Here is a 27255-nt window from a genome sequence, read left to right as displayed (position 1 = left end):
CCTGTAATTTCAATTGCAGGTTTCTGTAGCGATGTCTGGTCAATAGGTAGGTTCCAGGGAATCAGAGCTCCAGTTATAACTGATAATTCAATCCACGGGCTAGGATATCTTTCAAGAGACACGCATAAACCAGAGCAGGCAGTTCAGATTATCCCGTTAGCCCACTGTTTTGGCTGTGCTGCAGTGGGTAACCTTGCAAGTACAGTATTTTCCAGGGACCACACCTCTGATCAGCAGTTCTGGCATGGTTCAGGGACCATCTTCAGCTGCCTACACTCATGGTGGCGTGTAGAGTCAAACACTGCACACCACCCGAGCACAGGTATAAATAGGGTGACCAGATGTCCCGATTTTATAGGGACAGTCCTGATTTTTGGGTCGGTCTTATATAGGCTCCTATTACCCCTCCACCCCCGTCCCAATTTTTCACACTTGCTGTCTGGTCACCCTAGGTATAAATAGCAGGGTAGACAGTACTGCTTAGGCAAGCAGGATCAAGACATGTCAGAACCTTAGGGTATGTACCCTACACGGTTCTCTGCGTGCCCGAGAAGTGCAGTGTTCCGCTTCAGGGAGCTGCAGAGCCTCTCAGCTGTAGCGAAAAGCTCTATCAGCTCCTGAAGCTGTCAAAGCCTTCCCTCATTGCCGTCTCCTCTCTGCCAGAGCTTTTAACTGCAGCACGTATGCTACATGCCTTGCCGCCACAAGTGTAGACAAGGCAGCATTGTGCAGCCCCATATTTTAATAAACCACTGAAAGGACCAAGTACACATCATGACATTGTGCCTTAAGTACATATGTGGCCCCCTTTACCATAGAATCTGAGCCCCTTACAACCATTTAACCGTACAACACCCTTGTGAGGTAGGGAAGTGCTGTTCGCTTCATTTTGCAGGTGTGGAACTAAAAGTAATTGACTTGCCCAAAGTTGCACAGGAAGTCTGGAGCAGAGACCTGAACCCATGGCTCCCAAGTCCTAGGCTTCTGCCCTAACCACTAGTCTAATTGCTTCTGCTTTATTACCAGAATAGTTACCGAAGACCCAGGCCCTGAATCTACACTCATGCTAACATACACCAATAGGAGATGAAAATTAGTCCAGCAAACTCTGGCAAGTTTCATTCACTTCATTGGGCTGCTTCTACAACAAACCAAAGGCCAGAGCACCAAGAACAGGGTAAAGAGGTGGGAACTGATTCTTACACAGTGTGGCTTAAAATGTCAAAGGTGACCAATGACTTCAGGTGCATCAATATTTTGGATGCTCAGTTTGAGACATCTTAAAGGGGCCTGACTTCCAGGGAGTGGATGCTCAGCCCTCAAGGGGTTAGGTACCCCAAATCCCTGATCATCTTTTAAAATTTAGACCTGCATGTGTGTTATAGGAATTCCCTCCCCCCCGGTAATTGGTGTCAGATCTTGCTATCATTCCAAGCATGGGGGTCTGTTAAAATCCATGAGCATGCTATGAGTCAATTTCAGAGAGCAAATTAATCTATTTTAGGTAGCTAAAGCCATCCTCCGTTGACTTCTGCCAGTTTGAATTCTTATTCTCCATAGGCCAAATTTTCCTCTGTTACACTGGTTACAGCCACATTCATGGTCAAGTCAATGGGACTGGAGTGAAGTAATGGAGAGGAGAATCTGGCTAATCTATTGCTCAGAGGAGTGCAAAACTAAGTATTCATTTACAATTATGCCTTTTGCTAATTGCTCTTGAATATGTACTGTGGCTGATATTGAGCAATGCAGCAATATGAGTTGTCGAAAGCTATTACAGCCATTACGTTTGACCTGTGGCACTGTAATGTTTTGTGCCTCAGCTTGGGAACTGTCACAGGGAAGTACCAAAACTGTCATTCTGTCATGCTGGTGGGTAAAATGTACCCACCTGGCTTCACACCCGAAGACAAATATGATTGCCCACTCAGGATGTATTCTAATGAGATATCAAAATGCAAGAAGTGATTGGTAGTGCAGAGCTGGATTTCCATATAGATTGCAGTCTGTTTTAATGAGCAGGCCTAGAATTGGATACTAGTCCCATCGTAGCATTATAGTTACATTTTGCATGATTTCACTTATGAGCTGAAAATGCAGTGAATCTAAGATCTCCATCTTCTACTTAATTTGGTGAGAAGCTGTGCTGTCCAACAATGGCCTGATCCCAAGACACCTGATATCAATGGGGCTCTTTCCTTTGTAGTTCAAGAAAACAGCTGTTTGTCTTTAGCAGTTGTTTTTCTCATTGGAGAAGTGAGAATTTTATTTTCTGACTATACCAAGTTTCTTCAGTACTAAGAAGCTCTGGGTAGACTTGGTTTCCTCACTTAACTATTCCAGTGTGATTGGTCTTGTCCTCTCTTCCATAGCCAATGCTGTATCCTGTGCTTGTGACCATTCTAACATCATTGTGAGAGTTGAGACTATCTTGAATCTTCATAGCCTATATCCTGGGTATGAGGAAGGCTAGATGTAGATGGAAGACTGCTTAATTTATGAAGATTTGTATTTTAATATGTAAAATTCAGGAGCTTTAAAGGTATTGGAGTTTAGCAGCATAGAGACAGAAAAGGTTAGTAATATGGCTTAGCACTTTAAAAAATACGATATTAAGGGTCTTACTGATCATCTTTAAAGAGATAAATAATGTAGAATCAATTAACCTGTGCGACTGTCTTTCCTCTTATGGCCAAGGTCAGCAACATTGATGTTGATGAATCAAAATTATCCTTTGGTTACAATAAGGATAAATATTCCATGATCAATGGATGGTTTTTTACTAATAGACTACAGGCATGATATTGCAAATATTTAAACCTATGAGGGTCTTGAGAGCTTGCAGCCCTAAGTCTTTATTTCCATGCTGGTGGAGGTAAATGTAAGAATTCCCTTGGATACGAAAGGTTTTGAAGTCTCATTTCTCAAATCTAATAGAATGAATACAATTAGTAAGATAAGCACCTCTTCTCTTCAGTGTGGTGAAGCCAGCTCCTGCAACAGAACCGGCTCCCTTACCCTCTGTCTGTGCAATGTAAAGGTGAACAATGCCTCTACAGGGGCAGGTATCCGAGCTCATCCACCTAAAATGTTGTCTGAATGGTCTATTATGCAGCCACATCTGCATTATTTAAAAGGCCTACCTCCAACTTCTGTCTGTCTCCTTCTCCTCTGGCCCTCCATCCTGTCAGTATCCCTCAGGGTTTTATTTCTGCACTCTATCCTTGGCCAACGTCATCTGGTCACACTGCTTCAGCTATTGCCTATCACCCCCATATTAATAAATTCTTGATCTATCTCTCCACCCCATAGTCTTCCCTTCCATTCCGCCTCACATCTCCACTTGCCTCAGTCTTCCTAGATGCCCTACCACCATCCCAAAATTAAAATGGCACAAAATAAACCCCTCCTTCGCCTCCCTCCCATCCCATGTCATACCTGTATTTTTCTCCCTTTTTCCCCCTCACTTTTTGCACCAAATAGAGGCAATAACTTACACTTCAAGTCAATTGAAGCTTGTTAGTTCCTACAAGCCTCTCCTTTCATTTCCTGTCATTTTCCCTACTTGCCTCTGCCAAAGGTCCATAACTGCCCCTTTTGATTACTTCTGTCATCTGCACCTTCCCTCATGGTGACCCTTAATCTTGGAACCACCACTTTAATCCACTCTAACTCAACTCTCATTATTATTTATACTTGGAGAACATAACAGTCCCAATGAGGGATCAGTGCCTCATTGTGTTAAGTGCTGTAAACACACATCATAAAAAGACTGTCTCTGCCCCACAGAAATTACAATCTAAGTAGAGTTGTACCCGTGTTGGTCCCAGGATTAGAGACAAGGTGGGTGAGGTAATATCTTTTATACACAGAATATGCTCTGAGGAAGTCCAAGATACACAATGTCACACATTCAAAACAGCCTTCACCAAACAAAGTGAAGCAGATCCCATCATGGAACAAGACACACAAATGCTCTCAGAGAACCTGCTTTAAGAAAAAAAGACCCCACACCTCAAATTGTCATGGACCACCCCACATTGGAATCCACAGAGAATATCATTAAACAATTACAACCCATACTTGATGGTGATCCCATCCAGATAGAAATCTTTCCCAAACCCCCCTCTTCGGGCCTTCAAACACCTCACCCCAACCTCATCAAGCTATCAGAAGCAAGCTCCCCACAGAGGGAAACACTAACTTAAAGTGGCACCAGCCCCTGCTACAGCAAATGCAAAACCTGCAGACCTATTACCACAGCTACAATAATCAATCCTCCCGCCCTCTACCCCCCACACCTTTCAAGAGCCATGCATCCTACACAGGCCTATCACAACATCTGGTGTATCTCATCCAGTGCACTAAATGGTCCAATAACTGTGAGTGAAAAGAGACCATCACTAGGCTCTAGAATGAACTCCCAGAAAAATGAGACAAAAGCACCATATCACCTGTGGGTGAACACTTCTCATAAAACAATCACTCCATAGCTGACAGTCCTCATTCTCAAAGAAAAGCTGCACCACACCTTAAAAAGAGGAGTTTAAATTCATAACTTTGCTAGACACTAAAAATCATGGATTCCCTAAAGACTCTGGATTTATGGCTGATTATAACATCACATAACCCGCTAGCCCTCCTTTGTCCTATGACTGTAATGTGTTAACTACCCACTTCACCTTGAATGGTATCTTGCAACATGGGTTAAGCAAATGAGTGAACAGTCTGTTCCACTTTGTATTTAGCTGTCACACTCTGCGCTTGTCTACACTTGAAATGCTCCTGAAGCGCTTTAGCATAGCAGAGATACAGGCTGGGGTGGAATTGTGCAGAGATGTCCATAACTTTTATTGCTATGGATTTGTGATGACTGTATTACCCAAAATTAGGTGTGCAACTGTTCCCAGACAAAGTGCAGTAAAACTCATATCATGCCACATCACATGTGTTATAGATTTCTTACGGTGGGTGGGTGGGCTGGCTTATTTGTTTTGGAGGAAGAGGGAAGCTGAGGGCTGAATGGTGGGACTGCCCACTGAAAGAGTAGAAAACATGCTTTCATGTTGATGTCAAGTGCAGAATACAGTAACTTAATTCTGTTGGATTCCACTATGAATAGTTCTCCACTCTGCGACTGTTTACACATCCACACGCTGTAGTAAGTATTAGTAGGATTAGGTTTGTAACTTGATGGTTGATGAAACAGTTCACTACTTGCACAACACTGAAGTCAATGGGACTCCTTGTACCTGGTTGCATGATCAGGCTTTTATGTGATACAAACACGCAGTAAGATGGATATATATTTATAAGTGAGCCTCTTAGCCATTTGAGCAATGTAGCAATTAAAATTTAGTAATAGGGCAGGACCTAGAGACCTCTAGCAAGACTGAGCCCCTAGTGAGGTTAGGAGCTGTACAAACACATTGTAATACCTTCAGGGCAGGGACTGTCTTTTATCTCACTAGACAAGAAGAGAAAGTGACTTTCCTTAAGTCATGTAGTAGGTTAATGACAGAGCCAGGAATAGGGCTCCTGCCTCCCACGCCTGTTCAGTATCCACCAGACCATACTGCTTCTCTGTAATAAGTATTCCACCCTTGTATTGAATATAAAGCATTTATGAATGTGACCTCCAAGTTTCCCACAGCACTTATGCTAACTAACTGACCGGATCACTGAATTCATTGGGCTCTTAGGGAATGCACAGAGAACAGCCAGCAGTTCCATTTTCCTTTCATACTTGTAGTACTGCAAAGCTGTGCGTTCCTTCGTTCAAATTATCAGCATGTCAGTCTGAGCTTGGGGCGGAGGGGGGAAGATTCTAATCTCCAACTTTCTGGCTGCTAATTTAAGACTTTTTAAATCTGCATTACAAGAAAAACCCGTTCCTCTTCCTCACTGAAAATTGTGGATGGAGACGAACAGATAAGGCATCACATTTCATTGCCACATTTCCTTTCCTTTTGTAATGGGAGAAGACCTGAGAAAAGAGGTCCCTGTTTCTTAGTGAGAAGTAAACCAAGACTTAACCTCCCATCCCTACAACAGATTACTATAGCTACTCTATCACGGTCAAGGCTGCAACAGCCTTTGTGGATGTGGTGTGCACCCCCCCCACCCCCCCCCATGTAGGTCTGAGATCCACTTTTCCCCAAGCCTGACTGAAACTACTCTTACACAAGGGCACCTCCATGGCTTCCATGAAGACTGCAGAACAGTGCATACAGGGCCTTCCATAACCCCATGAGTCACAAATAGAGCTGTCAGAGTTCCTTCTCCACTCTGAACTCTCGGGCACAGATGTGGGGACCCACATGAAAGACCCCCTAAGCTTATTCTTACCAGCTTAGGTTAAAAACTTCCCCCATGTACAAACTTTGCCTTGTCCTTGAACAGTATGCTGCCACCACCAAGTGTTTTAAACAAAGAACAGGGAAAGAGACCACTTGAAGACCTCTTCCCCCCTAAGCCCTACCACCCCCTTTCCTGGGGAAGGCTTGAAAAAAATCCTCACCAATTTGTACAGGTGAACACAGACCCAAACCCTTGGATCTTAAGAACAATGAAAAATCAATCAGGTTCTTAAAAGAAGAATTTTAATTAAAGAAAAGGTAAAAGAATCACCTCTGTAAAATCAGGATGGTAAATACCTTACAGGGTAATCAGATTCAAAACATAGAGAATCCCTCGAGGCAAAACCTTAAGTTACAAAAAACAGGAATAAACCTCCCTCTTAACACAGGGAAAATTCACATAAAACAAAAGATAAACTAATCCGCCTTGCCTGGCTTACCTATACTGGTTGCAATATTGGAGACTTGGATTAGGATGGGTTGGAGAAGATGGATTTCTGCCTGGCCTCTCAATCCCAAGAGAGAACAACACGTAAATAAATAGCACAATACAAAAGCCTCCCCCCCAGGATTTGAAAATATCTTGTCCCCTTATTGGTCCTTTGGGTCAGGTGCCAGCCAGGTTAGCTGAGCTTCTTAACCCTTTACAGGTAACAGGATGTTGCCTCTGGCCAGGAAGGATTTTATAGCACTGTATACAGAAAGGTGGTTACCCTTCCCTTTATATTTATGACAAGAGCATTTTCCCATCCTTGGGTATTCAGCCCAATACTGGGCCCTCCAATAGTTGGACTGAAAGAATTTCTTCCTTTGAGATTTTCCCAACATATTCCCCATTTTAAGGGTCTGCCTCCCTGCCCAGCAGAATTGTTCAAAACTGAAGGTACATTCTTGGTGTAATTGTACATGTGAACAAAATGTGCTTCACTGAAACTAGACTCTAGGGTGTCACTAAACGTTTCCATTATTAATGAAGGGAGGGCATAATTTTCTTCTGGGGTTGTAACTGTTAAAAATGCAAATTACAAGCAATAGGCAATACTCATTTAAAATATCTGTTTGAAATATTACTTGACTTCCTGTGGTGTATTATCTGTGCCTTGCCTCATTAATACTAATTAAATGCTTCCCTGCTGTAAGAAGAAGTAAAAAAAAAAAAATCAAAACAGCATCAGGGCTACTTGCTATATTGCTTCTGCTAACAAAACAAAACTCCATGTTGAACTTATACAATTAAATCTAATTCAGTACAGGGGCAGTAAGATGGGGCAGGAGGTGCTGTACTGAAGATTCAGAAATATGTTAATCTCTTTGGAGTTGCAGCATCTTCAGCTCTTATAAAGGTCACCATTTTCTTTTGAGTTCTTTTTGTTCACTTTCTGCTTTCTAAGCCTTTAGGGCACACTTGCATCATGTTGTCAAGCTTTTCTCTCCAATCGCAAGGGCTAGAAACTTACTACTTTACTTGGGGTTTGGTTTTTTTTTTTTTTTTTTTTTTTAAATGAAAACTGAGATTCTATGATCCCAGCAGCTGCAGCGTTAAGAAAAACACCAAATCTTGCAAGATTTGTAATACAGTCACGACAGTTGGCAACATCTGAGGTTTTTTATCTATCTTCCCCCAACAGCATCTTTGTCTGTGATCCTCATGTACCTATGCACATGTAAGAGGACTGTTGCCCTTTACTAACATTCAGTGGGGGTGTTTTGGTTGGCTAGCTCCCAGTACTAAAAAGGGGGAAGGGTCGATGGGGAATCAGGACCCTGAGACTGACAGCCCCCAGGAACAATGGGGAGAGGCCAATGCTCCAGGTCAGCCTGAATGACGGGGCAGGCAGGCTAATCAGGGAGTCAGGAGGCCAGAGAGGTCCCGTCCTCTGTGTGAGCTGGAATTGCCAGGGTCAGACAAAGTGGGGCTGAGCTAAGGAGAAAGCAGGGGCCCAAGCTAAGCTGGGGAGCAGAGCTGTGCCAGATCCAGAGGGACCAGAAAAGCAGCCCAGAGAGAGCAGACCCTGTGCTGGGAGCAGAGCTGCAGCCCCAAAGCCAGAGGCACAGCCCAGAGAGAGCAGACTTGTCCTGGGAGCAGAGCTGCAGCAACCAGAGCCAGAGGGGCCAGAAAAGCAGCCCAGGAAGCAGGTCAGTGCTGGGAGCAGAGTCCCAGAAGCAGCCTGCAGAGCAGACCTGTCCTGGGAGCAGAGCTGGAGCAACCAGAGGCAGAGGGGCCAAAGAAGCAGCCCAGAGAGCTGGAGGCAGAGCAGCAGCTATGCAGAGACCAAGTGGTGGAGCTGGGGCTGGAGCGTCTGGAGCTGGGTGCGGTGAGCAGCTGGGGAGAGCAAGGGGGAACCTGGGCAGCAGGCCCAGCACAGGGAGACGCCTCAGCCAAGGGGCTCTGCAGGTCAAGCTTGGATCATAACCCCGACAGGGCGGGGGTGACAGTGGGAAGAAGGGTCCTGCCACTTAGAGCCTGAGAGCGTGTCGCCACCACCAGAGCAAGTGTCCAACCCACAGCATCCCTACAGCACAGCCAGTGCCTGAGAAGGAGGCCTGGGCCTTACAAGGGACAGACTGTGAACTGCCCGGACATTCCAGAGACACTGTGATGTTCCCTGCCGCAGAGCGGGTTGATGTGTTTCCTTTAACCTTTCCCATTTTTCCTTATTCTTTTTAAAATTAATTGTTGATTAAATAACTTGCATTTGCTTTAACTTGTATGTAATGGTCAGTGGGCCAGAGAAGTGCCCAGTGCAGAGAGAGTACCCTGGAGTGGGGACACCCTAGCCCCTGTCCTAGGTGACCAGCAAGGTTGGAGGTCGAGCCCCCCAGGAATCCTGGGCCCAGCCTTGTTGGGGTTACGAGGACTCTGCCAGACAGAGTGGAAGGGGAGTCCTCAAGGGCAGGGAGGCCACTGGGTAAAGGAAGTGGGAGCGAGGACTCAGATCCTTTCGCTAGCCCACTTCACGGGGGTAGTGCAGAAGCCAGGAAAGTTCCCCACAAGAGCGGGACTATTCCCCTGTTTACACACATGTCGTAACTTGGCCTGCAGTTACACAGGGGAGTAAGACCTCCCCTTATAAACCTGTGTGAGCTATCCAGGCAGAAAGGAGAAGGCAGGGACTGTGTGCCCACCTACTCCCCACCACAATCAGGTGGACAGAGAGGGGTACAGGCTTGGTTCTACCTGTCCTATTTACTGACAGTACATGTGAGCCAGCATGTGTGTAGGGGGGTGGGAGGGGAGAGATGTGAATGACCCATACTAGCAGTAAATTACAACTTCCTGCTCCGTGCCCCGAAGAAAGCAGGAGCCGAACCTCTACTTTGAGGGGTGTATGAGTCAAGGTGCCTTTAGGGGTGTTGCAGTTCAACTATCCCTTCCTCAGGTCTGGGCCTAAAGGCTCAATCTTGCCCCCAATGTATTCTCAGGCTGCAATTTAGTTTAGTATGTATGAGTACCTAAGAGACCCAGCCCTCGAGCGGCACCCCTGGGTGCTAGGCACTGTAAAAACACAGAACAAAAAACTGGTCCCTCTCCCAAAGAAAACTAAGGCTCTGTCTATGCTGCAAGCATAGGGTGCGATTCGGGTGCTCTTGGGGACAGTGTGTGATGGCAGCTTGACACCCAGCTAGCTCTAGTTCGGTTGGGACAGGGAGCAGGGAAGTTGCAGTAGTGTGGACTAGACCTGGGGGGGGGGGGTTACACCCTAGCCATATCCTAATTATAAAACAAGGGACACCAGCTGGATGCAGACAGAGGGGGGAACACAGTTCCCTGCGGCAAAGAGCCCGTGTCATCCCGGCTCTAGGGTAGGCTTTAGCTTTAAAACACACCTAACAGCTCCCTCTACTTTCTTCCACCCTGCAGTAGCCCTGGCCTGAGACTCCCCAGGTACGTACGTGGACATGGATTTGCCTTCGCCGGGACCGAGCCTGCCGGGAGGCTGGGGGAGCCCGAGCCGGCGGCTCGCCGCGGCGGCGCCTTAGCCCGGCTGCGGCGTGCACGGGCGGTAGCCCCAGCCCGCCCCTCGGCCGGCGCAGCGAGGCTGCTGGCTGGGCAGCCGCGGAGGAGGGACCGCGGGGAGGCGGCAGCGGGCTAGCGGCCTCCGGGGCACGCCGCGCGGGGAGGGGCGCTCACCCGCCCCCCTCCAGGCGCGCAGGGGGCTGCCGCAGTTGGCTGACGGGCTTCCCGGAGCCGGAGCTGGAGCCGGAGCCTCCGGGGGCACCTCTGGCGCTGCACCCTCGCCGCGGGGACGGGGACGTGGCTGCAGCCCGGGTAAGTTGCCCCCGCTGGGTGCGCGGGGAGGGCAAAAGCGGCCCCCGCAGAGGGCGGGAGCGGGATGCTCCGGGGGGGGGGGGGGGGGGGGGCTTGGCCCCACGCGGCTGCTGCGGCCCCACGCAGCCGGGGCGGGCTTGCGGGCCACGGGACTCCATGCCGCAGGGCGGGCGGCTGTGTGCGTGCCGGGGGGGTAAGGCAGGGCTTGTGGCCGGAGTCGTCGGGAGCTGGGCATTGGGAGCAGTCAGTGGCGGGGTGTTGGGGTGATTGTTTCGGGGAGGGGGCGCGGTCTGGATATTGCGGGGGGGGGGGGTGTGTTCCGGGGGGGGGGGGCTGTAAGGGCTTCATGAACAGCGCAGGGTGCGTCGCGTCGGGGGCAATAAACAGCCCCGGGCGTTGGGGTGCAAATATTGCGTGGTTTAAGCGGGAGGAAGTTCCGCGGGCTGCATTTAGCTGTGACCTCCAGCCCTGCCTGGAAGGGGAAAGGGCGGGGGGCGGTTTGCAAGTGGGGTCCGCAGCTCTGGAGGGAGCGGGGCTGGGCTGGGCTGGAGGAAGGCAGGCAGGCGGCCCTGGGGGGCTGTATTTCTCTGCAGCTGGTTCGGTTTGTGCTGGGGGGCGAGGGAGGGGGATTCTGTTTTGGGGCAGGGTCCTTTTTGTGTGATTGGCTCGGCCACAGGAGGGCGATGGAGGGCCGGGGATACACAGCGGTGGGGGGCCCAGATGAAAGCGGGGCTAACCCGGGGAGCAGAGCCCGGCGAGAGCAGCGGCTGCCCTTGGCAGGGGCATGGCTTGATGCAGTGACGCCGAGGGAGAGGGGAGCCGCCAGCGACTGAACCCTCCATGTGTGCGGAATGTCAAACACTCCCTGCGATTTAATCTGCACCAGCGTGTTTCCCTGCTGCTGCGGGCACTCGCCAGCCAGCTGCTTCTATTAGCGTTTTACAGGGTTGGAGGGAGTAGCCGGGGGGGGGGAGAAGGCTAGCTAATGAAATCCATGCCGCAAGGATCCTGTGGAGTTCACTCACACAGCCCCCGCACAGCGCCTTCCCACTGGGGGTCCCCAGCAGTTCCTTTCAAGTCTCCTCACATCCTCTGCCTGGTTATTACGGAAGGATCCCACACTGTTCTTTGGGAAGCTGCAAATCCTAACTTAATTCGCCTCCCTTTTTAAGCGCTGAGCTGGCAAGACCACTTCAGTCTTTTCTCTATGCTCCAGGTTCATTTGAACTTCAGAAAAGTCTTAAATGTAGATTAGGTGGGAATTCTTAGCGCTCATCCTCTACGGAATACCAGGTAACATTTGAATAATATTTGCAACTGTAGGTACAAAGGTGACTGGGAGGCAATGAGTTAATTATCAGCTGGGAAATCTCAGTAGCACCCATGATAATTTGGGAGCTTTTCGAATGAGGTTATTTCTCTCAAGTGTTACAGATTTTCAGGGATAGTTTTTATTTAAAATTACCTTTCTCTGCTTGGCAAATGATGCCACCTCTGGATCACTGTGAAGTAACAAAGCACACTTGTTGCAGATTTTAAATGTTGAGGGTTTAATTTAAAACCACTATAATATAGACTTCCCCCACTACTTCATACCCCATTTTTGGTGTCATTTTTGAAGGTTATTCAGATGTCTGTGTAGGAGGGTTAAGAGCCACTGTGTATGAGCAACCACTTGAGTTACTTAATGGGATTAATCATTGGTCAGAATGAGCACTAGCAGTATTAAGCCTTGGTGTTCAGCCATAATCACTTATCAGCCGCAGAAAATGTATGTTAAGGCAGTAACTTGTTTGAATGAATTCCCCGATTCTGATTTTAATAGTGAAATGAAAGTGTTTTTATTTTGAGATGTGATTAACATTTCAGCACTGTGATGAAATGCTGGATTCTAGCATTATCTCATAGCTCAGGTATGTCAATTGACATTCATGTCTGGTGAGTGCTTTGCAAGGGTTTTGCATAGCTGATAGGGATTTGTTTCATTTCCACAATTATATTGTATTGACTCAACTGCCTTGGGAGCGCTACAAGGCTGCTTACCTTGTTTTAATGAGTGTGAGCTGATTCATATGTTACTAGCTCACAATGTTTTAAGTCACTACACACAGCTGAGTATGAAGTGCTGGGACACTTAAGATATTTGTTTAACATTCATTGTGCACATTCTTAAAGTCAGTGCATGGGTGAGGTTTTTTTTGTTTAATTTCATTGCACAGCTCTGTGTCCGCCTATATTTTTGACTTTGATAGCCCCTATGAGATTTTATTTCTGTACTAATTGGAAATTTTTAATGCAGATATAATTTTGAGGTTTAAAATACCTGCTCAAAGATTGTTTTACATGATGACCCATGTGAGCTCTTAAGTAAATTAAACCATGTAGGTGTCTTTTAATAGCACAGATAAGTAGCAGTAGTTCATAGAGGTTTCTGTATAAACTGATGATTTTTCTCTTAATGTATGTGCAACTTCAGTTTGAGTCTGATTCTGCTTTCTCTGTACACTCAAATTCCATGTGCAAGAAATATAAGACCAGGCCCCTTAAGGGGTTAAAAAAATGCCCTTACGAACCGAAGTACCCAGAAGACCTTGCTTTAGAATCTTGAGAAACTGATGTATATTTTGAGAGTGGGATGGATTAATTCATGCCAGTTTTTGTCTGACTTGCTTCAGTGTTAGAAAGCCAGTCCTGCAGTTAGGAACACAGCTCTGAATCAGTAAGCTATACCGATACTGTATTTGTGGCAAGCTTCTCCAAGAAATGAAATGCCTTTGTAACATGCATAATGCAATATCCATGATGCGTCTGATGAAGTGAGCTGTAGCTCACGAAAGCTTATGCTCAAATAAATTGGTTAGTCTCTGAGGTGCCACAATTACTCCTTTTCTTTTTGCAATATCCACTGTTATCCCTACTATTACCATTGTCACTGTGATTTTTGACATTTCAACATGCTGAACTATTCATTTGCAGGTAGGCTGCTCTGACTTCAGCTGACCAGCAATTAGCACATTTGCAGTACTTGAGTTCAAGCTGCCAAGATTCTTTAATTAATTAATTTTCTTGGTACGTTGGCTGTCTCTGCTAGCAGTCTGTACTGTTAGAATGTTTCTTAATTTTCATGGTGCAGTACAACATGTGAGACTGGAGGTTTATGAGAGGAATTTATTGTACGCAATGAAATAACCGTAGAATAGATTTGTCTTGAAAATCATGATGAATGGACAATATTTTTTAAAATACACACGCATCTTCATTTAGTTTTACCCATTGCCATCAGTAAAATACTCCTCCTGAGCCCAAAAAGAACTAAATCCTTCGCACTTAACCAACTCACCCCAACACCTCGCAGAAAGGCTGGATAAACAGACCTTGCAGCTGGCCTTGAAGGTCAACGAAGTTGGGCTATCAGAACAATGGGGGAATAAGTTCCAGAGTCAAGAACGCTGCACTGAGAATATCCTGCTCCCTTTGCCAGATGAATATATAGGATTGTCTGCTTGTTCTCAGCTATGCCACCGGCCAGGTTATAAGTAGTTGTAGGTATTGTGTAGCTGTATTGGTCCCAGGATGTTGGAGACAAGGTGGGTGAGGGAATATCTTTAATTGGACCAACTTCTGCTGGTGAGAGACAAACTTTCAACAGGGAGGTGGTCTTCAGGTCTGATGAAGTGAGCTGTAGCTCACAGAAGCTTATGCTCAAATAAATTGGTTAGTCTCTAAGGTGCCACAAGTACTCCTTTTCTTTTTGCGAATACATGTTAAGTGGCCTGTTAACATCTCTGCAATCATAGAACAAAACAGGGGGATTAGTGGGCCACAGATTGATGTAATAAACCATAAATCCAGTATCTTTATTGAGACCACGATTTTAAGTGTTTTGCAAAGTTATGAATTTAAGCTCCCAGGCTCATTGTAATAACACTTCCCAAAGACTGACACCAACTGTCCTCTTGAGTTTCAAAGTCCTAAATAACAATATTCAAGTCTTACTATAGGTGTCCTGGCGCATTAAAAAATGGGTGCCCAAACTTAAGTTCTTATGTTGCATATTTAGGTGCCTAAACATGGAAGACGGGAATTGTCACACCAGATCAGACAAGTGGTCGATCTAGTCCAGCATCCTGTTGAATTCTTCTGCAGCTATCAGCCCCTTTGGACATACATTGAAATTCCTAGGGAAAAGGTCATCTGTTACCTGGTCAAGGGATGTCTGAGGCAGTTTGGCTATTGATTTGTTTCTTACTAATGGAATGTTCCCGCTGTTCTGAGATCAGCATGTAGGCACAACAGGATATAAGTTATGAATGAAGTGGCAGTCTTTATGCTGACTTACATTGTTTTCTTAAATCATTTGCAGTTGATCTCTTTAATAGTTTTTTAAATTTCAACGTGTATATAGCCAAATTCTGTCCTCTGGATTCACTGGGCCCTGATTGCTTCCCACACTAGTGTAGAGCAGGAGTAAATCCACTGAAGTTGGTGCAGTTAATCCTTTGATTAAAAACTGTGCGAGTGAAGAACGGACTTTGGCTATGTCTACACTTCTCTGTAAAACTTATGTCGCTCAGGGGTATGAAAACACACACCCTCGGCCGACATAAGTTACACCGCCAGAAGTGCCAGTGCGGACACTTCTTGGGTGTGGTTTAATTATGTCAATTTAGCTGCTGCCACTTCTTGGGTGTGGTTTAATTATGTCAACGGGAGAGCTCTCTCCTGTCAGCTTAGAGTGGCTACACGGGAGATCTTACAGCAGTGCAGCTGCATCCGTAAACATAGCATAGTAGCACAGTAGACATAGCATTACTGACTTCAGTGGGAGCTGTGTATTCTTATCTGAGGACAGAATTTGGCCTACAGAGACTTGTGTTTTAATTGGTTGCTGGCCTAGGCCGCTAAAGCAGGGCTCTGTAAAATGAAATCTCATTATGAGCTGTAGCAGCAGTACAGACTATATGCTGACAAATGCAGTAGTCTTCAGTTGGTATAATTCCTATCTATCAGTGTGCCAAAATGGTCGATACTTGTTTTCAATAGCTCAAGAATTTTAAGAGCGCTCTCCTAAAAGTATTTTTAAATTAAGGGTTGTATACTTTTCACATGATTTCCGGCTTTCTACATCAGTCCACTCCATCCTTCCAAAGGATAAGTCATTAATTAATTTTGTAGCAAGACAAATGCAGATTAGCCAAGTTCACATTGATCTAAATCATAAGCGAACTGTATTAAGAAAATATATCACAGCTATAGAAAATCTGCTCTCCTGTCCTTGGATTCTTTTGCTGGCATGGAAAGTTCAGATCATTCAAATCTATTAGGAGGTTGGAGATAGAAGGGTGATCTGGTTAAGGCATTATTGGGCTGCGGTTCAGATTCAATTTCCCAAGGTCACAGACTTTAAGTGTAGCCTTGGGCAAATTCTTAGGGTGGAATTTTCATAAGGGCTCAGCAGGGGCCTCGGTCTGCTTCCTCTGAACCCAATCACAAAACTCCCATGAACTTCAGGGGAGAAGTGTTAAATCAGTCCTGAGTGCATCTGAAAACCCCATCTTTAGACCCCAATTCAACAAAGTACTTAACCATATACATAATTTCAATCATACTTCAATCACTGAAGTAGTCTGTCCTACTTCAGTGGGACTGCATGGGGTTGAGTACCTTCCTGAATTAGGGGCCTTAAATCTTTCTGTGCCTCAGGACATCTGTAAAATGGAGATAATGGCTTTTCTGACTTCTCTGTTTAGATTGCAAGCTCTTCAGGGCAGGACTGTATATTGTGTTTGCACAGCTTCAAGTACAAAGGGGCTCCAATTTCATTTGATGCTTGAAGACAGTAATCCTAATGAAAAGATCGTACTGCTATTTGGGTCCAAAATGATGGCATAACAGTCTGCAGGGTTTTGTTTTTGTTTTTTAAAAAACAATGTTTTAAATGAGAAGTTTGTGATACTGTGCAAAATGTATCCTCTTTTTTGCTTCACTTTGTTAGTGTAACTCCAGATAAGCCCCCTCAAAATTAGGCTCACATCTGGCAATTACATCATTTGAACAAACCTTGACATTCAGTTATGGTTGCAGGGTTCAGTGTGGGCCATATTCTGCAGTCTTCACCCAATAACAATCCCATTGACTTCAGTGGGAGTTCTGGCTGACTAAGGGCTTCAGGATTCTCCTCTTTGTCTGTTTAAACAGTGGAAACAATACTGTGACTGAGAGGAAAAAGCAGCGTTAAGGATAACTTCAGAGAAGTGGTAGAAAACAATTAAATCTGAAAGACTAATGATGCTGTTTTAAACGTGTTGCTCTGTACTACATTTTTATGTGACATGATGCCAAAAGTGAGCAGTCCCCTACAGTTCTGTTGAGTAGGTAAAATGATTTCTTTGGTCTCACTAATAACAAGGAAAACCAATAATGCATTTTAAGTAGGGCAGATTCCCTAAAAGAACATTAACTGAATCTTGAGAAGTGTCAGTAGCGTTATGTTAAAGATAGACATTATCACTTGGGAAAACTTTAAAAATATTCCATTAAAACCTAAATCTGGTTTCTGTTCACAGTTGTGTTAGACTCTCCTTTGTCGCTTTGGCTCATTGATTAAAGAGAGGAATTGTTGTCTTAGGAGGAATGATGTCGTTGTTAATGACCTGCACTGGGACTTGAGATTTGAGTTCAATCCCTGGCTCTGCCACAGCTTTCCTTTGTGACTTGGATAAGTCACTTAATCTCTCTGCTTCAGTTGTACCAATGGGGATGTTAATATTGCCTTTGTCACGTCTACTTATATTGTAAACTCTTGGGGGCAGGAACTATATGTACCGTAGCTAGCATAAGTTTCAGATGGAGTCTCGTGGAGCTGCTGGAATAATCAGAAAGGCATTTCTTTGTAAACCAAGGGGCTCTCACTTCAAAGTTTTTTTTTTTAATACTGATCCTCCTAGTGAAGTCATGTAATACTTGTGACATCACAATTATTTCTGTGGCATCATACTATGTGATGTCATAAACATTAGGATTCCATTATGGGGGTCAACCAGAAGGAAATCTAGGCTTTGAGAAGGCGAGATTTTATCTAAACACAAATATTTTCAACAAAAGCGAAAGTATCACCAATAATTTAGGTAAAACATAATACGTTGCTCTTTGCTTTAGGCTCCGCCCTACTCAAGTATTGTACCAGCACAGAAATCTTCTTGATATGCTTGTTACATTTATGTGCAGGACTTAATACCATGCTCTGCTAACTTTTAATTAAATTTATGGTCATAACCACATTTACAGGATTAGCTGTGTAATGGGTACGGCCAATGAATATTAAAATACAGAAGTACAAAAATGCTAGTTAGATCTGTGTTCTGTGGTTTCAGAGTAACAGCCGTGTTAGTCTGTATTCGCAAAAAGAAAAGGAGTACTTGTGGCACCTTAGAGACTAACCAATTTATTTGAGCATAAGCTTTCGATGAAGTGAGCTGTAGCTCACGAAAGCTTATGCTCAAATAAATTGGTTAGTCACTAAGGTGCCACAAGTACTCCTTTTCTTTTTGTGTTCTGTGGTGCAATGTTGTCTGTAGAAAAATCCAATAACCTGCCTGTAGCTAATACCTTTTTTTGATAGTTTCTTATTAACTTAATTGGGATCTGGTTTGGGTGTTCTGTTGATGGTATTATGAATACCAGGCTGCTGCCCCTAGATGTCCATCAGGATCAGGACTCTGTTGTGTGCAGGGCTGTAGCATTACAAAACTACTGGATAGCCATAGTCTCTCTAGCACGAGGTATTTCATATTTAGGTACAGGACATAGTGTCATTTCACTGTAAACAAGGAGTTACTATCCACATCAATGTGGATTTAGGGGAGAACATAACCGACACCCAAACCTTTCAGTGGTAAGTATCATACTGGGAGCCTAGAACAAAAGAGAACACGTTGCTTAAAGATATATGATGACGTATATAGTAAGCAAGTTTTATATATCCTCCCCAAATGCATTACAGAGCTAAAGAGCGGGGGAACCCCGAAGAGATTTTATGATGAGAAGTAACTTGATATTTTGTATTGAACAAGGGAGAGAGGGCTGAGATGCCATGGTGAGTGATAAGAGACACTTAGAAATACAATAAAAAGTGAGACTGACTACAGAGTAATTGAAGGGCTGACATTCAGCCCAGCTATATAGAGTCAAGGATAAGGGCCAGAGTAAAATGATTTTCAAATACATCTCTCTTGGAAAAATACATACCCATCTTCATTCCTCAGAATGACTTTGATAAAGACAGTCTTCAGGATCCAAACTCAAATCATTCCATGGTGCAGGTGGGAATATTAGACATGATCTCTCTCTCTCACACACACTTTTTTCTGAGCTTTGAGTAGGGTTTTAGCTGCATAGCATCCACGGAAGTCAATGAAGGAATTTCCTCAGCTAAGCCCCTTGGCAACTTTGAGGATTTAGCCTAGACTTGTTTGAGTGGGAGGGTCAGCAAATGCAGCTGTATAAAAGCGTCCTAGTGACAGTTAGTAGAGGAGGGGGCTAAAGAGCAAGAGAGGAGGGTAGGGTAAATTATTAAATTCATTTCAGTGAAATATGCATGGGAAAGAAGGGGATGTCCCTGTGCTTTGCTTGACTTAAGGGCTTGACTACAAATAGTTTCTGTACTGGTTTTACTTGTATCTCTGTATGAAATGGTACACTAGTGTGGACACACTTATACCAATATAAAGGTGCCTTATATCAGTATAGAACAGAATAGTTAGACATAAAACTTGTGTCTAGCGAGAGTAATCCAAAAAACCCTCAATCCCATCTGGCAAGGGGATTACAAGAATATCCTTACTCTAGGATGTACATTCTGGTTCACCAAAGAGTGTCATCTGAGGTCTTAAATGAAAGCCAGGGTCACACTGGTCATTTAATATTATTATGAAATGTATGTAGAGGTTCAATGGAAGTAGTTATGTATGTGTGCTGAAAATGTGTTTTGAAGTCTATATCAAGGCAGAGTTAACAAAAGGGGTTTCTGTCGGAGAAAAGATGTTTGCTCCCCTGTCTCTCTGCATGTAAATTAAGCATTGTAAGCCAACACAATGGCGGCACATCTACATGCAAAGTCAACAGGGAGATGTGAAATCTACAGGAAAATAAGCCGCAAACGATTATCATTATCATTATCGTGGCTCTGAGTAAAAACAATGAACTTTGGGGATATAAGTAGAAGAGAAAAAGACGCCCCTTTAGGCTGCATCTAGGAAGTAAATGGATGGCACATTTATATTCATGAAAATGGGCTCTCTGATTTCCTGGATTGGAGATGTTGCAAAAGACTTGGCTGAGATAAGACTTCTTTAAACAGAAGGTTACCCTATTAAGTTTAGACTCTAGAAAGTGTGTTATGATTTTGTTTTATATGTAACCCTTTTTTTCCCCCATTATCCTTATTCACAATCTTTTGAATCTTGAACCTTTAGTAATAAATTTATCCTTGCTTTCACCATAATATCACAGCATTTAGATATATATGCTGAATCACACAAACAGGTGTGTTCACTGCCCCCGTAGGACAGCAAACCTGTTTCTTTGAGTGTTCAGTGGATTAGGTTCTGGACGTTACAGGTGAACGCTTCAAAGGGGCTCAGAGGTAGGAGTGCACCTATCGTTAACCTGCAAGGCAAAGTAAGGGCTGGTATAAGCCGAAGGGGATTGTCTGGGTAGCTAACAGGCTGGAGGTGTCAGGGAGCTGATCTGCAGTTAAGCACAAGCAAGTGTCCCTCTCGCTGGAAGTGGGGGGTGGAACAAGGTGACTCTTATTTCTGGGTACTCCAAGGTCAGTCCCAGTGAGCCAGCCATAGGGTATCTTTATACTGGTGTAAGTGGCTTCACATTAGAGGTTGTACTATGTTAATGATTGCAATAAAAAAAATTAAATTGGTACATGCACACTCAGATTGTCTTAAGTTCCTTGCCTCATTGCATCAGGGCAGGTTTAGTGATACAAATTTAGGCTCATTTGGCCAAGATGTAGCACCACCAGAGAAATGCCTGGCTTGCAAGATTTTCCCCATTCTTGTAACTTTTTTAGTGCAGACCTGGGGAAAAACACTAGGGTGAGGAACCACATGGAACTGACATGAATAGATCTGTCTGAGCCTAACCAACATCTGGCAGCAAGACCTAGCATCAAAAGCCAATAATTAGTGCTAATGCATTAATGTAGTTTTTTGCTGTGAATAAAGAGATTTCTTTGTTGAGGAAAAAGGGTGATTTGACCAAACATTATTGTGCCACCATTTTTTACCATATTTCAGTCTGTTGAAATATATAACTGTATTCCCAAAACATTAAAGAAACCTGAACTCTCAAGTGAGTCTTAAATCTCAAGCATACTATTATTACGTTTTCTTGTAAATAGGTCATTTTCTTCCACTTTTAAAGGCCCCCTGGAAAGTAAGCACAAGAGAAGATTCCTGCCGACATTCTCATGAGAGCAATACTCCCATGTTGTTATGGAAACTACTATCAATGATTTCATAGACTTAATTTGACCTGATTTTAAAACACTTAGTTGCTTGCAAAGTGACAAGGAAATAGTGGGATGTGTCACAGATATGCAGTTCCAATTCATGTTTTTAATGTGCGTTGTATAGCACAGCTTATTTTCATCTGGAGAGGAACAGGCATGAATGTGTCAGAACTTGAGAGAGACCATGGCTCAGTTGCAGAAAGATCAAATGTATGTAGGAGAGAAAAACAACAAACTTTTCAAACAAAATTTTAACTTTATGCATTCAAGGTTCAAAATGTTGTTTAAATTGTTTGCAGCACATGATCAAGACAGACCAGACCATATCTTCAGCTCGGATAAATTGGCATAGCTTCACTGACTTCAATTAAATAATGCCAAGTCAGATGAAGATCTGGCCTAATAAATATGTTCAAAGAATAGTAGTAAATTTGTTCCTTTTTAATTAAGGATCGATAAGACTTTCCTGCTTCTTGGGCTACTGCTGCTGCTTTTTAGGATTATCAAGAGGAAAAACTAAATACGGCAATGGCTTGACAGGATCATTTCATTGGAGTCTCTTGCCTATCGCAGTTAAACGGACCAAAAAATTTTTGAAAAACACTTGAGTATTTTCTTCCTCGAGCAAAATAATTCAATATTATTCAAATTGTCTTAAAGCTTTTTCTGAAAAAACACATTAGTCTGCTTTTTTTCTCTGTATGGTACTGTAACTGTGTGCGTCTAGTGGCACACTTCAGTTCTTAAGTAGGAACTTAAGGAACAGCACAAAAGTAGCTTTTTTTTAAATGCTATTTTTTTGCCCTTTGCGGGATGGCTTCATGCTGGCATCTATTCGATGCCCCTGATTTCCATTTTCATCAGATAAAATTGTATCTTAAGACTGCCTGTGTTAATCTTATACTCTGGAGACCTGGGTTCAAATCCTGACTTTGGTGATAAGAATAACAGAATTTAGAAATGGGAAGGAAATACTGACATGGCCACTGAATATATCGCTTGGCCATTGCCAGATTGTTCACCTTAACTGATCATCTAGTGGAAATGGCATTGATGGTCTCATCCTACCCCCTAGTGGATATAAACTCTGAGGGGCCAGAACCGTGGCCAAGCTTTTCCAAACATGATTTAGTGATTGTGGATGTCCAACCTGAGATGCCTTAAAGAGGCCTGATTTGGAGAAGGTGAGTGCACAGCACTTTCTGAAAATGAGGCCCCTTTAATATGTCTCGGGATGAAAGCGTCTCACTTTTGAAAATCTGGGCTCTGGTTGTTGTGTTTGGAGGTTTTTTTAACCTACTGATAAAGCCCCATGCACACATTCAGCATGCCGTATACATACTACAGATGACATAATCTGACACGGTTCATGGAGAGGAACAGGACTAAAACTGAGAGGGCACTGTAGTTTGGTGCGGATACATTACCAAAGGGTTCTGGAGAATGGTTTTAATTTTCAATAAAAATTAGGGGTAAAATTTAATTGAGTTCTTTGCTCAGGAGGAACTATAGCTTCTAATGACAGCTAATTCATTGAAAGCCTTTGTATTTTACATTAGGCTGAAATAACTCAAAGGAGGAATGTTCTGGGGGGCAGTGTGTTAGAGCTGGAGTTGTAACTGGAAAGCTGGCAACAGATTAGATCATATTTACTAATTCTTGGAGCCAGATTCAGAGAGACACTCTCATTGAGCCAGACCCATCCAATCTAGCTCACTCCACGAGTGCTCCCATTGATTTCAGTAAGGTACTATTCAACATGACTAGGGTTATCAGAGTCTGGTATCTCACTCATTATTCTGTGCCTGGTTGAGCCAATGGTCTATTGGTACATAATGCATTCTTTCAAAATGAGCTTGATTGAACTGAGGTGTATTTTAAGGGTGTCCTTTCCCTCTACTCCCCTCATGCGTTTAAATTTACATCAGATGCCTCCAATTGTCTCCTGATTTCTGTAAATTGTTTGCAGGCTCTTCCCTCTTGCCACTGCTCTTTCTGGGCCTTTCCCTAATTTCACGGTTTTGGTTTTATAATGGCAAATGTTTGGTCAAACCCTGAGAGAGAGAGAGAGAGAGATGAGTTCTCTCTTGGGACATCTGGGAAACACAAGTTCAGATCTTAGATATCTCTTGCCTACTGTTCTTGCTAACGCTGGCATATCAGTGTAGCCTGGTGGGCTGCACAAAGGACAGGACTCCCATGGTGACCAGCTGGACAAAACTTAGAACAGACTCTGTCCTGCTGGAGCAGTGGTTTCTTCCTCTGAGATAAAGATTGGAGGGCTGCTCTAGCAAATGCCCCTGAACTCTGGATTATCAGAAAACCTAAGGAAGAGGGATCATCCCAGGTATGCACTGGCTACTTCTCCTGAGGTGTAATGTCAGGTTTTTTTGGGGGGGGTGGGGTGGGGGTTTAACCATGTAGTTGTGGCAACAAAAGCCCTAGTGTAGACACAGTTGTACAGGCAAAAAGTGCTTTTGCCAGTATAGCTGAGTTTGTTTGGAGAACTGGTATAAACTGCATTTACATGGGGAGGGTTTGCTGGTGTAGCTATGTATACACTAGGTAGATAGGGTTGGCTGGTATAGTGTAGACAAGGCCTCAGATTATGACACTACTAGACTTGAGGTAAAGATATTAATACACTCACAAAATGCCATGTATGAAGATTTTGTTTGCACTGAAAATCTCTGCTAGCACTCCTGTGTTCATGACTATGGGTAGATGCCCTTGTTTATGAAGAATAAAAAAGTATAATCACAAAAAGAGAGAAATAGGCACAAAATATATTACTTCAATTGTGGTCCCCCCCCCCCCCCCCAGTTTTTTGCTAGCCCAGACACAGCATTAAAATAAACTAATCAGCTCACAAAGCCGAAAAAAGGTGAGTGTGGGGGAGAAGGGTAATTTGCGCCAGTATTTATTAAGCCAAGAGACAGGTGGTGGCTTTTAAAGCCACAGTCAAGTTCTCTTGTTTTGTGCTCCTTGGGTCAGGCACCATCTTATTCTGTGTTTGTGCAGCACCTAGCACAATGGATAACACAATATAGAGTGTTGCTGAGTGGGTCTCTGTGCTCGACCCCACGGCCAGTCATGGAAGTCAGGAACATGAGATAGGCAGAGCACAGAATCCACATGTTGGTGAACGCCATGTCCTATTGCACCATATGGGCTGTGGCTGCTACTCCAGCCCATATGCACTGTAGTCCTGGCCCTAGGCTGCAGGCAACTTCACTTCTTCAACCTCCATAACTGAGTATTTGGCTGTTAAGGGCCTGATCCAAAGCTCTCTGAAGTCAATGGGAGTTTTTCCACTGTCTCCAGAGGGCATTACACCAGGCCCCAAAAGAGCTATTTTCAATAGTGTGTGAACCCAATGGGTCAAATCCCTCTTGCAAGTAACGAAGAGCTTTTGGTTCACTAGCTGTTACTATTTTTAATCTTAAAATTTCAAAACAGTCCCTTACCTGACTAATTAAAAACAAACAAGAAGGTAGATTAAGAGATATTGTAAAGATCAGAAGAGTCAGAAGAATTGTTTTCTGGGTGCTTTGCTTATTATTATTCTGGTTTAAAAGCTGGATTCTAGCCAGCTACTAAAAAGCTCAAATTATATAAAACTAAAAAAAACCAAACAAATACCTCCTTTCATTCAATAATGTTAACAGGCTAAATTAAACAAACAAATTAAGTTAAGAAGAAAAGCCATATTTCTGTCTCTAGTGACTGATTGCAAACTATTGAAATTTTTTGTAACTTAATGACAAGTATAAATGTGTAGGAGTGATAGTGGACCCATCAACATAGAATCTGTCATTGTGTAGTAAAGTGAATGTTAATAGCTCTAAATCTTGACTAACACAGATCAATGGGCAAGTGAAACAGTGATGCAGGGCAAAATCTGGAAGTATTTATTTAAGTAATATTCCAAATGACAGCTTTGGCCCAACATGAAAAAAAAACAGCTTACTGATCCAGTTCTGCTCCCACTGAAGTCAGTGACCAGAAGGTTAGGCTGCATGTGTCTGATCCTGTGACAATGTGTTCTATTTTCCTCTGAATTTAGAATAGACAATTAATTACTCTCATGCAGTAAATGACCAATGATTTGTACATATTGTCTTTCCTTTTTTGTATGGACATATATACAGCCCACTGTTCTATTTTCTCTGGTGCCATGACTTCAGACTACAACCTCTGTACTTCGAGCCCATCTCCCTTCTCTGAATCCCATCTTAAAACCTTGCTTATCCAATTTTATGAGCATGCTGGTATTTTCAGTTGAGCCAAATTCTGCTTTCAGCTACCTGGATACAAATCTGGACTTACTCCTTTAACTTCAGTGGAGTCGGACTCATTTCAGATTTCACTGAGAGCAGAATCTTGGCCCGCTGTCCATTGTCAGCAAGCTTGCCTATGCTAATGGTGGTCATGCAGAAATACCCAGTTGAATGACAAACTGTGGGCCTGATTCAACACTGTCCTGTTCCAGTTTTACTCCAGAACACCACAGAAACTGTTGAACCACTTCTTATTGCTTTGAGTTACAGTAGTATTCTGGGAATGCAATCACCAGAGTCAGGTTTTCACTTTGCCTCTGAATTCCTGTATCCAGTGCTCCAACAGCAGATGGTTTTAAATGGAATAAAGCTTATCCAGACAAAGTATGCAAACACAAAAATGTGATGCCTTTTAAGGCCTGATCCTGTAATTTTTACGAAGACCAAACTCTGACTCAAAAACAAGGAATAGTAACCCGGCCTGGTGCAGAGGAAGCTGGGCATGTATTACTATCCATATTCAAGAGAAGTATGGCGTCTAAAAGTGAGCAAATCTTCTGTAATTGTTTTATATAAAGTACATAAAGAACCTTGTCCACCACAAACATCTCCATTCATATATAGATTGCATTCCACAGTGCTGCTACGAAACAGCTGTGACTTGCAGTGTCACTTCGGGTATTTATTTGCCGATGAGAAAACACAACTTTTCAAGCAAGAATTGCGGATGACTTTTCTCCCTCTATGGGCCATACACACTGATACCTTTATCTATGCTCTTTGACACCTATGGGAGTTCTAAAAGTGATAGACAGCAGAATGTGGCCCATAGTCTCCATACTTTTGATTGAGTAAATGCAAATAAAGAAAATCTTTCACTGGAAAAGCTTTAGAGGAAACTATTAAGCAGAGGAGCAATCTCATTTATATTTGTACTTACTTGCTCTTGTGTGCTACAGTACCACAGACCAAGTAGGTTATCCATAATGATTCTACCAAACAATGTTACGTAATAGCAATAGGTTGGAAGGTGGCTCATTCTGTATTTATGAAGCACAAACAGCTACGTCCCTTGATGGAAATTTTGCCAGTGTACAAATATTTCTGTACCCCTTACACATGTAAACTTGCCATTAGACCTCATAACTGTGAAATAGCCACCTTCCAACTGATTACTGTAGGTAACTATTGGATAACTTTGACTTTTTCCTCACTTTTAGGAGCAGATAGTGTAATGCTTTGATCTGTGTGAGTACTTTTCACTGGGTTTTTTTTATTTTTAAAAAAAAAAATGCATATGGCTTTTTTCTGCCATAAAATTAAATTGACCTGCTGGGATCAAACTCATAAGTCAGAAGAAAAATGTAAGATGTTTCTTGCAAACAATTGATGGCAAACTCATTGTACAAAAGTCCACTAAAAGGTTTTTCTGGGGTGTGGGGTAGATGAGAATAGAGGAATTTCCTCCTCCACCCTTGCCGTTGCTAAGCTGTAATTTAATATTGTTAAGAAGGGGAAAAAATAGCAAGGTCTCAGTTTTCCTCAGGATATAGTTTTGTGCTTTCAGTTAAAACTGCTAAAATGGCAAGCCTCACCCAAAAGGTTTCAGAAATGCAGGACTTATTTACTGGATAAGCAGTTCAATTAGATTAACCCAAGAAGCACATGCTTCTGCAAATTCAAAGCATTCGCCTCCTTATTTCATAGTTCAGTGGAAATTGAATGTTTTATGGAGCTCCTTGGGAAGCAACTTGTTCATTATTCTAACAGATGTGCTGAGTTTGGTCTGGGAAGCTAAGCTACCAGTTATTGATGTTTGCT

At 43.5% G+C, this 27255-nt stretch overlaps 1 protein-coding gene across 10 annotated transcripts in view; it reads left to right on the top strand.

Annotated features, from left to right (window-relative positions):
- PALM2AKAP2 (PALM2 and AKAP2 fusion) overlaps positions 1–27255 on the top strand; it is a 386485-nt gene that overhangs the window by 226216 nt on the left and 133014 nt on the right. Inside the window, exon 1 of one of the 10 annotated variants that reach the window (XM_037902157.2) lies at positions 10410–10629. The exons of 6 other annotated variants lie outside the window; for them this stretch is intronic. The gene's annotated coding sequence lies outside the window, so the exon portion shown is untranslated. Of the gene's footprint in view, positions 1–10409; positions 10630–10750; positions 10823–27255 lie in introns of those variants that run through there. 3 more of the 10 variants (XM_043547590.1, XM_043547591.1, XM_043547589.1) reach the window with 3 other exon arrangements.

The sequence above is a fragment of the Chelonia mydas genome, chromosome 5 (assembly GCF_015237465.2).
Source record: "Chelonia mydas isolate rCheMyd1 chromosome 5, rCheMyd1.pri.v2, whole genome shotgun sequence".
Taxonomy (NCBI): Eukaryota; Metazoa; Chordata; order Testudines; family Cheloniidae; genus Chelonia; species Chelonia mydas.
Note: the sequence above shows the minus strand (reverse complement) of the source record. Positions and strands in the feature narration are given on the sequence as shown.